Below are 11,607 nucleotides of genomic sequence, written 5' to 3' on the forward strand. Positions count from 1 at the left end.
GGAAGGGAGAGAAGGAGGTGGCAAACAACACATTTTGTCATTATTGCTTGCATTTAGGTTATGTGAGAAATCTTGCTTCCCTGGAATTCTAGCAAGATTGGGAAATTAACATGAGTATGAACCCATGGCCACAGCAAGCTTTGCTTTGCTTTGCTTTTGCAAGGAAATCAAAGCCAAACAGGGGAGGAATAAAGTCCAAACAAACACGTTAGCCTGGTTGGATTGCTCACAATTTGTTTAAATGATACCATATGAGAGAATTAAGGAAACTACCAGTTCATGGGATATACTTTGTAACAACTCTGGGAAAACCTCTGACTTTCCAAATGTTGCTAAATTCAGATCCTTCCGTTTGCATAACTAACAGTTAAGGATGTAGGGTTTTATAGTTCAGCAATATTTAGGTTTTCCACCATGCAAAGAAAGTTATAACTTCTAGCTTTCACTGTAACATGCTGTATACCTTGTGCAGTGCAATTGTAAGAGTTCAAAAAGCCCCTTGCATGAATATAAAATGCATTCCATTTTATATTTCCACTTTTACATTTTCTTGCCAGCAGATGGCACCTTCTTATTATTATAAGGCAGTTTCTTTGTGACATTGCTCCCTGGTACCACTCCTATTGACTTTAATTTGAATTTTAAAATGCATACAGATCTCATAGTTAGGCCATCAAGCCTATAATGTTTGCTTTACCATCCCCCCTCCCCCCAAAAATATCCAATACAATAGAGCCTACCCTAAGTGTCTTAGCTGGACACGCAAGGAATTACATCTGGAATCTTTAACATGCAAACATGTAGATTTCTGCCCTATCATATACTGATGCAGTCAACCAAGAATAGGCTTATATTCACATTTCTCTAGCAAAAGCTCACAATTCTTCCTTTCTACTGTTCTTTAACACAAATGATATGCCTGCTTGTTTTAATTGGCAGCTGGGAGTGTGTTCACACCTTGGATGACCCTTCTGGACTTAAATACACTTGGATTCCTGGCATTCCTTGTTCATCCCTCCCAGTAACACACACACACACACACACACACACACACACACACACACACTGGATTAAGGGAACATGCAACTATGGCCAGTTCTAAATCCAGCTTGGTTTTCTCTACTTCCTTTATCCCTTTCTTGACATAATTTTGCACCCAAATTGCAAATCAATGCCAGCATCTGGAGTAGCTCTGGTTTGCTGGAAGGCTGCACCTTTTGCCAAAGTTATGTATCCCAATACTACACGGAACAGTGTTTCTCAAACGGGCCACCTTTAAGATGTGTGGATTTCAACTTCCAGAATTCCCCAGCCAGCCAAGCTGGCTTGAGTATACTGGAAGTTGAAGTCCACACATCTTAAAGGTGGCCCGCTTGAGAAACACTGACCTAGAATACAATGGAAATATGGGAGTTACAACTACTAATAGGTGAAATCCATCCACAGTAATATACACCTTGTTTTATGGGAGACCCAGAGTTACCGATTTCTATAGATTAGGGCTGTCAAACTCCCAGCCAGCGAGCCAGATGCATTATGCACTGGCCACACTCACACCTGTTTTAATGAAGAGGGGAAAGTTCCTATACGTCATGTGACGCTACCGTGATGTGAGTTTGACACCCCTGTTATAGATGGACATAAAAAGATTAAAATGCAGTATTAGAATAGAAATAGCCAAATTCTACTTTCATTCTTTTCCTCTGTATAATCTTGAGGTTCATTCTGCTGCTGGAGAATATCACTGTATTCCTCTCAGAAGTATATGATTTTAAAATTTTAAAAAACCCAGCTGTAACTGTGGTCAAAACAAATCAAATCTTGATTATGGTCACAGACCCATAAGGAGGATGGGATACACACAATGATTTTTAAAAGGCTAAGAAAATATGAAAACAAAGTTACACAAGGCTAAAAAGCATAAAAATATGTTTAAAAAGTGCTAAAAGGCATATATAAAAACAAAAAAACTACAAGCAAAATCTAAAGGGAGGGATAAAAGCATTAAATGGATAAGCAGAGCATAAAAGTTGGTATATGGCTAACCAAATCTATTACAGTGTAAGGTGCTCTTAAATAATAAACTAGAGATGCTCATTAAAACTAGTTTGAGGCACAGGTCATCATCTGATGGATTTTGAAAACTGCTGCATGTAAAAAAAAGTGTATGTTGTAGCAGGATTAGTATCTACTAGCAGCAAGGATGTGTAGAATTGTCTGTATACTCTGGGCTCACACGTAAATGGTGAAATGATGCTAATAGGAATGTCTCTGTAATACAGGGACCGGAAGAGGAGTACACGCTGTGTGGTTTTTGTGTGTCCAGAGTCACAGGAGATTGTCTCTGGATAAGGAATTTTCTTGTAGCAATAGAACTTAGACTTATATACTGCTTCATAGAGCTTTACAGTCCTCTCTAAGCAGTTTACAGTGTCAGCATATTGTCCCCAACAACCTGGGTCCTCAATACAGGTCCTTATATTGGCCTTCAAGTACAGCTGGGGGAGAGCATGACATCATGCACTTTAAAGGCCTTTTGGGGCTAGGTAAAGATAAAGGTAAACATACGTGCCACTCGTTTCAGGCTCTAGGGGGCAGTGCTCATCTCGGTTACAAAGCCGAAGAGCCAGCGCTGTCCAAAGACGTCTCCGTGGTCATGTGGCTGGCATGACTAAACGGCAAAGGCGCATAGAACACTGTTACCTTCCCACCAAAGGTGGTCCCTATTTTTCTACTTGCATTTTTTTACGTGCTTTCGAAGTGCTAGGTTGGCAGAAGCTGGGACAAGTAACAGGAGCTCACTCCGTTATGCGGCGCTAGGGATTCGAACCACTGAACTCCCAACCTTTCGATCGACAAACTCTTAGCCACTGAGCCACCGCATCCCTTCTTCAGGGCTAGGTAATTCAACGTAACTAAACCATAGAAGAGGCAGTATTGTATTTATTGACAGTAAAGATCAGGACACCGCTAGGTCCATTTGGCACTTTGAGTCTGCTACATGCTACGTGCTGTTTAATGGCCTGAGCATGCTCAGTAGAAGACCGAGAGAGAAGGATGAAATTCCAAGTTGATACTGCCTTCTTCCATGTAGACTGAAAATCATCCTTCAAAGTTAGTAGAATGAGGCCAAGGGGGGTGGGGAGATAGTTTGAGCCAATGGAGTATAGTCACCCATGTGACTATACACACTTTCATGAGACCTGTCTCCAGTCTCAGGGTGGCATTAGAAACACATTTGGGGACTTGAAGAGCTGACCTGGAATGAGAAATTGAACAAGTTTTTACAGGCAGATTGAACAAGTTTTTACAAGTTTTTCGACTTATGATCACAACTGAAAATAGAATTTCCATTGCTAAGTAAAGCAGCTTGTTAAGTGAATTGCACCCAATTTTATGACCTTTTTTGGCCATTGTGAAGCAAATCACTACAGTTTTTAAGTGAATCACGTGGTTCTTAATAGAACCCAAGCTTCCCCCCCATTGACTTTGCATGCCAGAGGCCATCTGGGAAGGTGGCCAATGACAAAAACACAACCCTGAGACACTGCAACCATCATAAATACATGCCAGTTGCCAAGTGTCTGAATTTTGATCACACAATGCATAAATGTGATAAGTCACATATTAAAACATCATTGTAACTTCGATTGGTTGCTAAGTGAAAGGTTGTAAGTCAAAGACCACCTGTAATAATTGTGCCTGGTTGGAGAAGGAGCCCAGCTGGGCATTGTAAAGAAGTTGTCCTATTGGCTTGGCTTCAAATAGCTTGAGTGCTCCAGGTATATATTGGCTAGCTCATGACTTGAGCTCCTCTGTGCACTTTCACCAATGTAGGCCCCATGGGGTTTGCTGCTGTTGGCAGAGTAATTGTGGTCTAATTCTAACCATCTCCATACCTCCAAATGGAAAATGAAAATGTTCATGATTCATTGTATTGTATTGTATTGTATTGTATTGTATTGTATTGTATTGTATTGTATTGTATCGTATGGTGTGTGGGAACCATCTCGCAAGGCTAACATGGTCTCAGATGGTTTTAGAAAAAATTGCACTGTCACAATATATATTTGAATACACATTTATTGCTTAAATGTGCAACTGCTTAGACCAAAACAAGAGTCCAACAGATGCTGGGATGGGCCTGCCAATTGTTGCTTTCATCCAGGATGTATTCTAAATAACATTCAAACCAAGTTTAACTCCTATGATTACTCGCTTTGATTACTGCATTCCTAAGATAATGGTTTTCAAAATTACATTTTCCATTTGAAGATTAAATAGTTACTCCTGAGTTACTTTTTCTTTTCTTTAATAAAGTGGGGTTCAAACTATCCTCAAAAGAGAAAATTAATATAGAAAAGGCTTACCGGCATCTTGATTAAGTATTATTAGTAATCATTTAGTATTCTCATTATTTTCCCAAGCTAATCAACCTCTATGTATGCTAGTATGCACGTTTTCTTCTCTTGGCTATCATAGTGCAGAAGGCTTTATTTTTTATTGAACAAAAGAAATGAGAAAACTATGGAAATTTTCCTTTGGATTGTCTATGTATTTACAGCTCCATCTGGATTAATTCATTCTGCCTCTGAAAGTTTAATATGGAAGCTTTTAATTCAAAGATGAACACATGAATGTACAATGTTCCATATACAGGGTCATGTTATCATGTTACCAAGAAATTAAACTCAGGATACAGCTACATAGCTCAAGAGAATGTGACATTTATATAGAAAGATATTTGAGATTCACTGGCTGCCATTACGTTGCGCAGACAAATTAAACATTCTGCAATTTGAAATATTCAGGTTCTGTTTATTGATGCACTTTCTTTTCTTTATTATTGATCCAGATTTCAGAAGCATGTATTATAACTTGAAAAAAACAGGACCTTGATAATACTTTGCTTACCGGTATGTTCTTCAATATTCTGTCAGTCTTTCGCCCAAGAAACCGATGCTTTTCGTTCTGTTTTTTTAATTTCATGGCAATCGTCACTGTCCCAGCTAAATTTTGAGCCTAGAAAAATAAAATAAATTATTCTTTCAACTTCTTCCACATCTGTCTATGGAGATTCTCAATTATCCAGGTCATGGTTGTTCCCAAGGTGCTTTTCCAAAAGGCAACTGGACTTTCTTGTTTTTTTTTTCCTTTAAGACATTTCACTTCTCATCCAAGAAGCGTCTTCAGTTCTGACTGAATGGTGGGAAATGGAAGCATTTTTATAAATCCCATCATTCAGTCACGCCCTTCCACTTCTGTTTCACGAGGTTGGCATTGCCTGTTTGACTCTCTCTCCCGCCCCTCCCCCCAGAAATCGGCTTGTGCATTTTCTTCTTTTACTTTCAGAAGAGATAAAAGAGTCTTCACTTCTACACATCAAAAAGGGTGTAATCAACATATCTGAGAATATTGATATTTCTCCCAGAAATTTAAATTCTATTTCTCCTAACCTAGTTTTCCTTATATATTCTGCATGCAAGGTAAATAAATAGAGTGATGGGATGTAGCTTCAGCACATTCTTGTCCCAGTTTTGATTCGTACACCTATGTTTTTAAGAGCCAATGATAGTTTGTTGTGGTGCACACAACAATTAGCATGTCTGGCAATAAAACCCATTGAATTCAGTGTGGTTGACATACAGAACTGCCCAGCCAATTATTACATTTCTGCAATATTGACCTTACTGAACTCAATGGAGAATATACTACAGGGGTGGGATATGAAAGGGTTAACTATCGGTTCGGGATTTATGAGCTTCCCTGCCCCCTGTGAGCCATGTGCCTGTAAATCATCATAAATCATCATTAGCACATCATTAGCACGCTGCCTGCCGAGAAGCAGCCTTTGAAACAGCCCTCTTTTCTTGTTTTTTTAACTGCAGCTGTGCTTTGCTCGGCAGCTGAAGTTGAAAAATCAGGAAATAAAGATCAAGTAAGAGCCCAGGTGGGTGGGTGGGCAAAAACATCAGCAGACATAGAACCGGTTCTATGTCTGCTACTCTTCAGAACTACGGTTTCTACAGAGGTGGACAGAACCGGTAGAAACCCACCCCTGATATACTAAATAGACATGTATGAGAACTGTCTGTACTTTAGGTTGGAAAAAAAATACAGTGAGTGGCTCATTTGCAACACTAAATCTTAAATGAAATCATTACAAGGTCAATAAATAAAAAGTAATGTAATAGTAATAAAATATTTCAATCCAGTGCCTTAATATTTGCAAAGTGTCCTAGTACACATAGTCCTCACTTAACAATGGCTGTTAGGACTGGAATTTCCATTGCAAAGTGGCATCGTAAAGCATGACCTCATGTGACTGCGCCACCGTGGGAGCATAGCTTTGGGGAGCAGTCATAAGTTCCTCCATTCAGCACTCTGCTAAGTTCTTTCGGTCACTGAAATAAACAAAAATGATTGGCCATTTGATGGTTAGTTAATGGATTGTCGTTTGCTGGAATACTTCCTATATTTCATGGATGGACAACCTTTTCTGGGACAAGGGCTACATCTGTTTGTGGGAGTTTGTGTGCCTGAAGAGGGGAAAGCAAATAATGGATGCATCAAATAAATATTCAAACTCACCTTTATTTTCATCAGTTGATTTCCTTCCCATCGACTTCTTATTCAGTTTTAAAATCATGACATTGAATTTTAACTTCCCTACTCAAAACCCTGCAACACCTATAGAGAGCCTAGATACCACAAAAGGTCTCAGCAGGGTTTATCCTGGTTAATGGGGAGAACATCCCAAGGCTTTCTAACCCTTATTTTTAAAAGGATTTACAACATTGGATAAGTAAGGATGATTTACAAGGGGTCTTTTGATTTGGATGGAAAAGCACAGTAAGTGATGCTGGGGTGAACTATATCTTTGCTTTCTTTTCTCTTTCCCATTTCAGGCCTTTGATTTAGTTGCCTTGCTGTTTCTTACTTTATTCCTGCACCATACATAATTTTTACTTACCTTGAAAGTAATCACATGGTGGCTACCTGCGTGGATGTATTTGCATGTAGGCGTATCAACCATCAGAAGGTAGAACAAACTTCTGGACAAGAGACAGGGATTTGAGTCACCTGGTCATGTTTCACCACAGAGAGTTGGATTAACATTTCTTGTTCAATGATTCACAAATGGGTTATCTATCTGTAGAGCTCAGCACACGAAAACGTTGGATAGCTCTGCTCCTCCCTTTTAGCCTCAGCTAAAGAAAGAGGCACTTCTTATCCTTGATTCTTGCAGCCCTGCCTTCCCAACCGGTTCTTGCAAAGACAAGACCAAAGCTCTTTTCATCTGCCTACCTGCTGTGTCCGGGAACAGTTGCTTCGCCAAGGTTTTAATCTAGTGCCAGGGTTTTCTTGTCTTAGGCACCTTGTTTGCTCGTTCTCACGTGTGAGCCAAGCTGCAGCAAAGGAGAAAGAACAGCTGAGGTCCATAACAGGAAAGTACCAGGAAAACAATGGAACCGGACGTGGTATATAATAGATGGCTTTTCTGGAAGGCTGCTAGTCCTTCAGCTTTTCATTTCAAAACACGTGCAGACATACAATTCTGTGCACCGTTTCTCTGAAGTAAGCCCCCTGTCATCAATGGGATCTATCCCTTGCCAAACATGCTTAGAGGTAGCCAGCAGAGGGAATTTTCTCAATATGCTAAACCAGGGGTGTCCAACCTTGGCAACTTTAAGACTTGTGGACTTCAACTCCCAGAATTCCTCAGCCAGCAAAGCTACTTTTAAAAAGAGGTAATGTTCCTTTAAGGGCTGATATCAGGAAAAAAAACATAATGCTGGGTTTCAAAAGAGAGAGAGGTTGCTTGCTTCTCCCCACCCCATCCAACCCCCATCAAACAGATGGAGATTTCTTAAGCATGCCTCAGGCTGGAGGCTGTTAGCATAATTAGGAAGGGAAAATGTCCAATATGAGACCTGTATGAAGGCCATATTAAACCACTTAGTGTGTGGTGCATCAGGAGGCTTGTATTCCTCCTTGACCTTTTAAACAAATATGTTTTGAAACCTCTTGTTGAAATCGGTAGGCAAGGGCAGATGTTTACAGATGTTAGCCAGGACATGAAATGCCATTTGGCTAATGCCATTTCCCAGCAAAGGCGCCTCGCATTTCAATTCTGCACCACATGAGAATATAAATGCAGGGATGAGAGGCTTCCAAGTCTTTCTTCAAATGAGTAAAAACATTGTGTTGTGAAAAAGATAAGAGGAAGAGAGAAGGGTGTTTCATTTTCTTTGGTTTTGTTCAAAATATTGTTTGAAGGATGCACCAGTCACACTGGGCCCATTTCATCAGATGTACCCTGTTTCTCCAACAATACGGCCTCCCCCAATAGGAAGTCCCAGCATGTTTTATAGGCATGAAATGAAATTAAGCCCCTCTCCCCAAATTAAGGCCTATATTAAAACATGCAAAATGGGGGAATGGTGGGGGGGCTTGCCATTAGGAAGTACTTTGTTGCACACCTGGATATGGTGCTGCCTACGTTGACCCGAGCACGGTGCCCCACCAACGCCGAGGTCAACATCCAAGCCGTCGCCGCCCGCCCACCCAAAGATGCAAGGGGGGAGAATTAAGTCACCCCGAAAAGACGCCTAGCCATTTTTTCAGGGTTCAAAACAAAATAAGACCCAGCCTTATTATATGAGAAACACGGTAGTTTTGGGTAACTAGACTCAAATTTGCATGCACAGGATTCTGAGAAGTTGACCGCAGTGTTACCAGATGTGATTTTCACATCTGTAGACATCATGACGCACATTAGAAGGAATCTTTGGTTTCGCTCTGCCTGTGTCCCAAATCATGCAGTTATATACACATATATGAATATATACATGCATATGTTCACCCAAATGGGCATATTTGTACTGACTTTTTCAAATGCAGACATTTTACAAGCCTCTTTTCCCTAATGAGATAAGTGTTGGTGTACATTTAACACTTGGGGAGACAGATCAGCCTCAAAAGAGAAATAAAATCAATCTTTACTGAGAGGGAGGGAGGGAGGGAGGGAGGGAGGGAGAAAGAGAGAGAGAGAGAGAGAGAGAGAGAGAGAGAAGCCTTTCTTTGCTATAAGTAATCATATGTAAAAACATTTGGTGGCAAAGGAAATAATAGAGTGTAGGAAGTTAGCACCCACCCTTCTCCTAGAAAAATGAAATATCTTAAGAAATGTTTAAAAGGCAGACTATGTCCCCTATAAAGAGAAGTAGAAACTTAGAAATAGAAACTCACCTCAGAAGCAGAACCTCACCCCCCACCATTAAAGGCCATTAAGGCCTGGGCCAGAATATTCTACATAACAAAGGCCTCCACCCATCTCACCACCTGGCTTGGGAAGATTGCATCAGCCAGCACTCAGTTGAAGCCATGTGGTCCAGACAAAGCCTACAAAGTTAGCTAAAACCCCTGACCCTGGCAGTCTGACACCCAATGAGATACATTTCTTAACACAGGAACAGGAAACACTAAGGTGGGGCCCAACAGAGGGTATAAAACAATCAGCATCTTGCCCCTTTTTCCTTCTTTTCCTTCACCCAACATCTTGAAGCATGTGATCGTCCTTTTCACTTTGGCGCTCCAAGCCATGTGATCCTGTCCACCATTAAACCACCTTTCCAAACAGCCTCCTTGTTTCCAGTGTCTTTTTCCCCACTTGGAACTGAACCCAGAAGGATATTTCTTCCAACAAGAGATCATGACTAAGAAGGTCATTGCCTTCTTCCTTCCTAACAACGCCTGCTGCCTAATCATGACTTGTTCTTCTGGATTCTTGGGAAAGGAAAGGATTAGTTCTCCATCTGACCACATGGGACTCATCCAGGAAGGAAAATGCTCTCATCTCTGCAGGAGATCCACATCCGTTCCAGAACCGGTCCAATCTTTCTGGGCTAGCTGAATATGTTTTAAGAAGCAGATTAATATTCCCATCTAGTTAATTTGTACTTTCCTAAGAGTTATGAATGATTTTGCTTTAAAAAAAACCAAACAAATTTCAAAGCAATAGACCTGAAAAAAAAATAGCATGGCTTGCAGCTCAATTGAACAGGGGCAATAAATAATTCAAGATTGTATTTCACAATACAGATTTTAATCCATTCAACTGCAATTTTGGAAAACAATAGGACGAAAGTGACGTTGCTGATCAAAAGCTTTTTGCCTCTTTCCTTCCCTCCTTACACCCACATTAAAAAGATGATTTTTGTTTGTTCTGTATCCTGATGTGACGGATAGAATCCAATAGTTAAATTACAATGATCTGGAATGAATAGCAGTACATAGTAAACAAAACAAAAAAATCCATAAACAACCTGCTTAAAAATCTAGTTGGCAAAAACATTTCAAGTTCCAGAAGCAGAGGTGGGATTCAAATTTCTTAACAACCGGTTCTGTGGGCATGCCCTACTTTGTGGGTGTGGCTTGGTGGTCATGTGACTGGGTGGTCATAGCTTGCTGACTGGGCGTGGCTTGATGGTCATGTGACTGGCTGGAACCTCTGGAAGTAAACGGTTCCACTGATAAATTTTTTCACAGTTAGGAAACTTCTTAGTACTAAGTTGGATCTTTCTTTAACGATTTCCCACCCATTACTACTTGTCCTGCCCTCCTGAATAAGATTAGACAAACCTACTTTGAATCACTCAGAACTCCAGCCCTGGGTGTCATCAGAATATTTACTGCCAAATCCAGAAGTAGCTAATTGCTCTTATTAAGGAGAAAATGCTGGTGTCCAAATGCTACTGATTATCTTTTTTTTTTTTTTTGCCCCTGCTCATAAGATGCTTAAAAAACCCTTGATAACCAGCTTTTATAGATATCCAAGTCAGATATTACTTTGAATCTATTCTCTTGTTGGAACCCTCAGGGTAAACTTATCACCTGCAAAACATTTTACATGGACAATTTGACTTTCAAGCGGAGTGTCAGAATATACCCTAGATGAAAATCTAAAATAAATTAGATGGCATGCAGCCTTTCCAGTGCAGGGATTTATTGTTCCCACACTACAGTAATTTTGAAAACCGTTTTCCTTAAGCTACCAAGATGTGAGATATTATTAATTGCCTGAACTTTTAAGAATATCCTGATTGGTTGATATAAATTGCAGGAGTTGGGATTCATTTCTATGGAATAACAAGCTTATCACAACAACTGAAACTGCTGGCTTAATTTCCTTGCAGGACCCAAAAGCACTTATATCACCCTTATCCCCAATGCAGGTTGGCATTTCAGTTCAGTTTTTTAAAAAGGGAGAATTTAGCCAAGCCCCTACTAATACAGTGGTTCTGGGCCTCAGGGAAGCCTCCTGGGCAAAGCAATACAACAGCGATGGGGGTGGAATCAGCTGTGCCGCGTGATTTAGATTAGCTAAAAAGCAAGAAATCCAACGATTTCCTGCTTTCTAGCTAATCTAAATCGCGCAGCACAGCGGATCTTTGGTAAACAGCTGATCAGTGTGTGTGGGGGGTGGGTGTGGGAAATACCTTGACCTTTAGAGCCAACTGGTTTGCTCCCAGCTGATCTTCGGAGCTACCAATTCACCCAAACCAGCCCGAACCGGCAGAATCCCACCCCTGAGTAGCCTGGGAC

The 11,607-nt window shown here is 40.5% G+C and overlaps 1 long non-coding RNA gene across 1 annotated transcript; it reads right to left on the reverse strand.

Annotated features, from left to right (window-relative positions):
• Positions 1-2,925: 2,925 nt before the first annotated feature.
• Positions 2,926-7,595, reverse strand: LOC113416295 (uncharacterized). Its single transcript, XR_003371435.2, has 3 exons — positions 6,974-7,595; positions 4,915-5,022; positions 2,926-3,259 (listed from the first exon to the last, which is right to left on the reverse strand). It is a non-coding gene; the product is annotated as an uncharacterized LOC113416295 (long non-coding RNA).
• Positions 7,596-11,607: the final 4,012 nt, after the last annotated feature.

This window comes from Notechis scutatus, chromosome 3, assembly GCF_049901735.1.
Source record: "Notechis scutatus isolate UNSWTSFEM ecotype Mainland chromosome 3, rNotScu1.2, whole genome shotgun sequence".
NCBI lineage: Eukaryota > Metazoa > Chordata > Lepidosauria > Squamata > Elapidae > Notechis > Notechis scutatus.